A 9,211-nucleotide genomic window follows, 5' to 3' on the forward strand; every position below is an offset into this window, starting at 1 on the left:
CTAGTCCTCCAATCTCGACTTCCCTGGCCCCACGTATCAATACTAGTCTTCTCTGCGCACTTTGTCCTCACTCATGCGCACCCGGGATCAACTTCCCGGTCGGTCACCCATCCTAGAACTACTCCAAGCCAAGCACGCTTACTAGTCTTTTCTACGCACTTTGTCCTCACTCATGCGCACCCGGGATCAACTTCTCGGTCGGTCACCCATCCTAAAACTACTCCAAGACAAGCACGCTTAACCTGGGAGTTCTGTTCGAAAGGGCTCCCGGAAAAGAAGGAATTCCTTATTGATATGAGTAGTCTATCATCCCTAATAAGCTAGGCTATCACAGGGCATGACTGAATCCCATCCAATCCAGCAATCTCCAGGCAAAGCACGCCCATGGGAGTTCGTCGGCGAAGCCTTTCGAAACCCAACACTCCAGCCATATCACGAAGGACAAGCGCCAGGTAGATCTTCGTCTTGGCGCAAGAGGAACCCTAGGACTGTCGCCTTTATCCGAGCACAACATTAGGCCCCCACACCGCCGGAACGAGCAGCATCACAGAAGGCAGCCCTAGCGCACATCCACAAACCATCCCTGGCAGGGGGCGACCTAGATCAGGCCTACAGGCTCAGATCCAACATACCACTGTGACGTCGAGGATTGGTGTCAACGCTGCGCAGCATCCACCACGAAGACACTGCTCCGGCTTCAGGACATGGCTACAAGTCGTGCCGCCCTTAAAATGCTGACATCTCTCCACAACCACCAACGGAGCTGCCGCCATGGTGCACTCTCCTCCCGTCCGTCATTAGACACGATGGGCGCCACCACAGCCGTCGGCATCGCTGTCAGTGCCGTCTAGGGGTAACCAATGAAGGCAGGTGGAGGGGACATAGGAGGATCCTCCAGAGTCGCCCGGGCGGAGGCGACCCGGGAGGCGGAGCGACTTGATACCTATTAGACGTCATCTATAGTTGACTTTCCTAATAATGTGTGTGCTGGTGTTGGATGCCTTGGTATATGTGGGTGCGATTATATTTCAATTATATCTAAGATGTAGTTTTTTCTAGAATTATGGTAAGATTGCCAACTCATGCCACATTACTCTATTGCCAATCATACTACATCATTAACATAGAAACACCATTATGTAAATGAGTCATTACTTTTATTTGAAGTCATTTATGTGTCTAGATGTCATCTCTATTTGACTTTTCTAGTCATGTGTGTAGCTGGGTTGGATATGACTTGGTATACGTGAGTTGTCAAATTATATTTCTATTATCGCTCATAGTTAGTTTCTTTCTGTAACCACGATAAGATAATCACTTCAGGTCATATTATGTTTTAAAGTATTCTCATGGAAGCTATCTAAGATCATTTATTTTACAAAATGGCTAGTGCATAATTAAACATGAAAGAGGGCCAGAGTGCGCTAGATGCTTCATCCTCTGTTTCATCATTTAGTGCATATAAATTATTCGAGAAGTCAAACCTCACAAAAACATCCTCGAGTGCCAAGCAGTTTCATTCGATTCGTTTTAAGAAGTAGTTTCATATTTGACATATTTGATACGGTAGATATAGATACTTTTATCTATAATCTTGGTGAAAGTTTGACTTAAAAAACTATATGCAATATATTATGAATTAGAGGGAATACATCTAGCCATATCATTAATGTCACATACATAAGAAGTTGGTACTTATTAGATGTCATCTAGAGTTGACTTTCCTAATAATGTGTGTGTGGTCGTGTTGGATGCCTTGGTATATGTGGGTTGGTATGATTATATTTCAATTACATCTAAGAGTTAGTTTTTTTCAAGAATCATGATAAGATCACCAGCTCATGTCATATCACTCTATTGCCAATCATACTTCATAATTAACATAGAAAAACCATTATGTAAATAAGTCATTACTTTTATTTGAAGTCATTTATGTGTCTTGGTATAGGTGAGTTGTCAAATTATATTTCAACTATTGTTTATAGTTCGTTTCTTTCTAGAACCACGATAAAATCATCACTTCAGGTCATATTATGTATTGCCAACTATAAAGTGACTATGCTAATACTCCCTTCATCTCAAAATAAGTGTCTTGACCATATTACAACTTTGTACTAGAGCTAGTACAAAGTTATGACACTTTATTTTGGGACACAGGGAGTACTTTCTAGTAGTTGAAATAATTCTCATGGTAGTTCTCTAAGATCGTTTATTTTATAAAATTTCTAATGCATAATTAAACATTAGAGAGGGAGAGAGTGCGCTAGATGCTTCAATCCTCTAATTCATATTTAGTGCATATAAATTATTCAAAAATTCAAACCTCACAAAAAGTTCACCAATTTTTTGGACAAAAACATTTACATGCATAATGCCAAACAGTTTCATTCGATTCATTTAAGAAGTAGTTTCATATTTGACATATTTGATACTGTAAATATAAATAGTTTATCTATAATCTTGGTCAAAGTTTGACTTAAAAAACTATATACGATATATTATGAAGTAGGGGGAATAGTCATCAATGTCACATACATAAGAAATTGGTACCTATTAGATGCCATCTACATTTGACTTTCCTAATAATGTGTGTGCTGATGTTGGTTGCCTTGGTATGTGTGGGTTGGTCAGGTTATAATTCAATTATATATAAGAGTTATTTTTTCTAGAATCATGATAAGATCGCCAACTCATGTCACATTATTAACATAGAAACACCATTATGTAAATAAGTCATTACTTCTATTTGAAGTTGTTTATGTGTCTAGATGTCATCTCTATTGGACTTTGCTAGTCATGTGCCTAGTTGGGTTGGATATGACTTGGTATACGTGAGTTGTCCAATTATATTTTTATTATCTCTCATAGTTCGTTTTTTTCTAGAATCACGATAAGATCATCACTTCATGGCATATTACGTATTGCCAACCATAATGTGACTATGCTAATACTTTCTAGTAGTTGAAATAATTTTCATGGTAGTTATCTAAGATCATTTATTTTACAAAATGGCTAATGCATAATTAAACATGAGAGAGGGAAAGAGTGTGGTAGATGCTTCATCCACTTTTTCGAAATTTAGTGCATATAATTTATTCGAGAAGTCAAACCTTAGAAAAAGTCACCAAGTTTTTGGAGAAAAACATTTACATAAAGAATGCCAAGCAGTTTCATTTGATTCATTATAAGAAGTAGTTTCATATTTGGCATATTTGATATTGTAGATATAGATAGTTTTATCTATAATCTTTGTGAAAGTTTGAATTAAAAAAATATATGCAATATATTATGAATTAGAGGGAATACATCTAGCCATATCATCAATGTCACATACATAAGAAACTGGTTCTTATTAGATGACATCTAGAGTTGACTTTCCTAATAATGTGTGTGGTGCTGTTGGATGCCTTGGTATATGTGGGATGGTCTGATAATATTTCAGTTACATCTAATAGTTATTAGTTGTCAAAAATTATGATAAGATCACCAACTCATGTCACGTTACTCTATTGCCAATCATACTACATCATTAATATAGAAACACCATTATGTAAACAAGTCATTACTTTTATTTGAAGTCATTTATGTGTATAGATGACATCTCTATTCGATTTTGCTAATCATGTACGTAATTGGGTTGGATGTGACTTGGTATAGGTGAGTTGTCAAATTATATTTCGATTATCGCTCATAGTTAGTTTCTTTTTAGAATCACGATAAGATCATCACTTCATGTCATATTATGTATTGCCAACCATAATGTGACTATATTAATAATCCCTCCATCTAAAAATAAGTGTCTTAACGTTATTACAACTTTGTACTAAAGCTAGTACAAAGTTAAGACACTTTATTTTGGGATCGGGGGAGTACTCTCTAGTACTTGAAAGTATTCTCATGGAAGCTATCTAAGATCATTTATTTTACTAAATGTCTAATGCATAATTAAACATGAGAGAGGGAGAGAGTGTTCTATATGCTTCATCCTCTGATTTATATTTAGTGCATATAAATTATTGAAAAGTCAAACCTCACAAAAAGTTCACCAAGTTTTTGGAGAAAAACATTTACATGCATAATGCGAAGCAGTTTCATTCGATTCACTATAAGAAGTAGTTTCATATTTGACATATTTGATAATGTAGATATAAATGGTTTTATCTATAATATTGCTCAAAGTTTGACTTAAAAACTATATACAATATATTATGAATTAGAGGGAATATCTCATCAATGTCACATACATAAGAAATTGATACCTATTAGATGCCATCTACAGTTGACTTTCCTAATAATGTGTGTGGTGATGTTGGGTGCCTTGGTATATGTGGGTTGATCCGATTATATTGTAGTTATATCTAAGAGTTATTTTTTCTAGAAGCATGATAAGATCACTGACTCATGTCACATTAGTCTATTGCCAATCATACTACATCATTAACATAGAAACACCATTGTGTAAATAAGTCATTAGTTTTATTTGAAGTTGTTTATGTGTCTCGATGTCATCTCTATTTGACTTTGCATGTCATGTGCGTAGTTGGGTTGGATATGACTTGGTATACGTGAGTTGTCCAATTGTATTTCTATTATTGCTCATAGTTCGTTTTTTTCCTGGAATCACGATAAGATCATCACTTAATGTCATACTATGTATTGCCAACCATAATGTGACAATTCTTATACTTTCTAGTGGTTGATATAATTTTCATGCTAGTTATCTAAGATCATTTATTTTACAAAATGGATAATGCATAAATAAACATGAGAGAGGGAGAGATTGTGCTAGATGCTTCATCCTATGTTTCATAATTTAGTGTATATAAATTATTCGAGAATTAAAACCTCACAAAAAGTTGACCAAGTTTTTGGAGAAAAACATTTACATCCAGAATGCCAAGGAGTTTCATTCCATTCATTATAAGAAGTAGTTTCATATTTTACATATTTGATACTATAGATATAGATAGTTTTATCTATAATATTGGTGAAAGTTTGAATTAAATAACTATATGCAATATATTATGAATTAGAGGGAATACATCTAGCCATATCATCAATGTCACATACATAAGAAACTGGTTCTTATTAGATGACATCTAGAGTTGACTTTCCTAATAATGTGTGTGGTGCTGTTGGATGCCTTGGTATATGTGGGATGGTCTGATAATATTTCAATTATATCTAATAGTTATTATTTTTCAAAAATTATGATAAGATCACCAGCTCATGTCACGTTACTCTATTGCCAATCATACTACATCATTAATATAGAAACACCATTATGTAAATAAGTCATTACTTTTATTTGAAGTCATTTATGTGTATAGATGACATCTCTATTCGATTTTGCTAATCATGTACGTAGTTGGGTTGGATATGACTTGGTATAGGTGAGTTGTCAAATTATATTTCGATTATCGCTCATAGTTAGTTTCTTTTTAGAATCACGATAAGATCATCACTTCATGTCATATTATGTATTGCCAACCATAATGTGACTATATTAATAATCCCTCTATCTAAAAATAAGTGTCTTAACGTTATTACAACTTTTTACTAAAGCTAGTACAAAGTTAAGACACTTTATTTTGGGACCGGGGAGTACTCTCTAGTACTTGAAAGTATTCTCATGGAAGCTATCTAAGATCATTTATTTTACTAAATGTCTAATGCATAATTAAACATGAGAGAGGGAGAGAGTGTTCTGTATGCTTCATCCTCTGATTTATATTTAGTGCATAAAAATTATTGAAAAGTCAAACCTCACAAAAAGTTCACCAAGTTTTTGGAGAAAAACATTTACATGCATAATGCGAAGCAGTTTCATTCGATTCACTATAAAAAGTAGTTTCATATTTGACATACTTGATACTGTAGATATAAATGGTTTTATATATAATATTGCTCAAAGTTTGACTTAAAAACTATATACAATATATTATGAAATAGAGGGAATATGTCCTCAATGTCACATTCATAAGAAATTGATACCTATTAGATGCCATCTACAGTTGACTTTCCTAATAATGTGTGTGCTGATGTTGGGTGCCTTGGTATATGTGGGTTGATCCGATTATATTTTAGTTATATCTAAGAGTTATTTTTCTCGAAGCATGATAAGATCGCTGACTCATGTCACATTACTCTATTGCCAATCATACTAAACCATTAACATAGAAACACCATTATGTAAATAAGTCATTACTTTTATTTGAAGTTGTTTATGTGTCTAGATGTCATCTCTATTTGACTTTTCTAGTCATGTGCGTAGCTCGGTTGGAGATGACTTGGTATACATGAGTTGTCCAATTATGTTTCTATTATCGCTCATAGTTAGTTTTTTTCTACAATCACGATAAGATCATCACTTCATGTCATTATATGTATTGCCAACCATAATGTGACTATGCTAATACTTTCTAGTAGTTGATACAATTTTCATGGTAGTTATCTAAGATCATTTATTTAAAAAAATGAATAATGCATAATTAAACAAGAGAGAGAGAGAGAGTGCCCTAGATATTTCATCCTCTATTTCATAATTTAGTGCATATAAATTATTCGAGAAGTCAAACCTCACAAAAACCTCACCAAGTTTTTGGAGAAAAACATTTACATCCATAATGCCAAGCAGTTTCACTCGATTCATTTTAAGAAGTAGTTTCATATTTGACAAATTTGATGTTGTAGATATAAATAGTTTTATATTTAATCTTGGTCCAAGTTGATTTAAAAAACTACATGCAATATATTATGAATTAGACGGAATATGTCATCAATGTCAGATACATAAGAAACTGGTACCTATTAGATGACATCTATAGTCGACTTTCCTAATAATGTGTGTGTTGGTGTTGGATGCCTTGGTATATGTGGGTTTGTCCGATTATATTTCAGTTATATCTAAGAGTTATTTTTTCTAGAATCATGATAAGATCTCCAACTCATGTCACATTACTCTATTGCCAATCATACTACGTCATTAACATAGAAACACCATTATGTAAATAGGTCATTACTTTTATTTGAAGTTATTAATGTCCCTAGATGTCATCTCTATTTGACTTTTCTAGTCATGTGTGTAGCTGGGTTGGATATGACTTGGTATACGTGAGTTGTCCAATTATATTTCTATTATCGCTCATAGTTAGTTTCTTTCTGTAACCACGATAAGATAATCACTTCATGTCATATTATGTATTGCCAACCATAATGTGACTATGCTAATACTTTCTAGTAGTTGAAATAATTTTCATGGTTGTTATCTAAGATCATTTATTTTACAAAATGGCTAATGCATAATTAAACATGAGAGATGTAGAGAGTGAGCTAGATGCTTCATCCTTTGTTTCATAATTTAGTGCATATAAATTATTCGAGAAGTCAAACCTCACAAAAAGTTCACCAAGTTTTTGGAGAAAAACATTTACATCCAGAATTCCAAGCAGTTCCATTTCATTCATTAAAAGAAGTAGTTTCATATTTGATATATTTAAGACTATAGTTATAAATAGTTTTATCTATAATCTTGATCAAAGTTTGACTTAAGAAAACTATATGCAATATATTATGAATTGGAGGGAATACATCATCAATGTCACATACGTAAGAAATTGGTACTTATTAGATGTCAGCTATAGTTGACTTTCCTAATAATGTGTGTGTTGTTGTAAGATGTCTTGGTATATGTGGGCTGGTCTTATTATATTTTAGTTACATCTAAGAGTTTCTTTTTGCAAGAACCATGATAAGATTAATAGCTCATGTCACATTACTCTATTGGCAATCATAGTGCATCATTAACATAGAAACACCATTATGTAAATAACTCATTACTATTATTTGAAGTCATTTATATGTCTAGATGTCATCTTTATTTGACTTTGCTAGTCATGTGAGTAGTTGGGTTGGATATGACTTGGTATAGGTGAGTTCTCCAATTATATTTCTATTATCGCTTATAGTTGGTTTGTTTCTAGAAGCTATTTCCAACCATAATGTGACTATGCTAATTCTTGCTAGTAGTTGAAATATTTTCCTTGGTAGTTATATAAGATCATTTATTTTACAAAATTAGTAATGCACGGCTAAACATGAGAGACAGAGGGATAGCGCTAGATGCTACGTCTGCTCATTCGTAATTTAGTACATATAAATTATTTCAAAAGTCAAACCTCATAAAAAGTTCACCAAGTTTTTGAAGAAAAACATTTACATCCAGTATGCCAAGAAGTTCCATTAGATTCCTTATAAGAAGTAGTTTCATATTTGATATTGTAGATATGAATAGTTTTTTCTATATTCTTGTTCAAAGTTTGACTTAAAAATACCATTAGGTAAACACCATTATGTGAATAAGTCATTAGTTTTATTTGAAGTTGTTTGTGTGTCTAGATGTCATCTTTATTTGACTTTGCTAATCATGTGCATAGTTGTGTTGGATATGACTTGGTATACGCGAGATGTCCAATATTATTTCTGTTATTGTTCATAGTTAGTTTCCTTCTAAAAGCTATTGCCAACCATAATGTGACTATTCTAATACTTGCTAGTAGTTGAAATATTTTTCTTGGTAGTTATCGAAGATCATTTACTTTAGGAAATGGCTAATGCGCAGTTAAACATGAGAGATGGACAAATGGCACTAGAAGCTACGCCTGTGTTTTATAATTTAGTACATTTAGATTATTCAAAAGTCAAACCTCACAAAAAAATCACCAAGTTTTTGAAATAAAACATTAACATCGAGAATGTCAAGCCGTTTCATTAGATTCATTATAAGAAGTAGTTTCATATTTGACATATTTTATAATTTACATATGAACTGTTTTATCTATAATATTGGTCAAAATTTGACTTAAAATAACTATGGGCAATATATTATGGATTACAAGGAGTACGTCATAAATGTCAAATAGATAAGAAATTAGTACCTATTAGATGTCATCTATAGTTGACTTTCCTAATAATGAGTGTGCTCATGTTGGGTGCCTTGGTATATGTGGGTTCATCCGATTATATTTGAATAATATCTAAGAGTTAATTTTTTCTACAATCATGATAAGATGGCCAACTCATGTCACGTTACTCTATTGCCAATCATATTACTGTTGGAAATATGCCCTAGAGGCAATAATAAAATAGTTATTATATTTCCTTATTTGAGATAATCATTTATTATCCATGATAGAATTGTATTGAATGGAAA

This window comes from Hordeum vulgare, chromosome 5H (assembly GCF_904849725.1).
Source record: "Hordeum vulgare subsp. vulgare chromosome 5H, MorexV3_pseudomolecules_assembly, whole genome shotgun sequence".
Classification (NCBI taxonomy): domain Eukaryota; kingdom Viridiplantae; phylum Streptophyta; class Magnoliopsida; order Poales; family Poaceae; genus Hordeum; species Hordeum vulgare.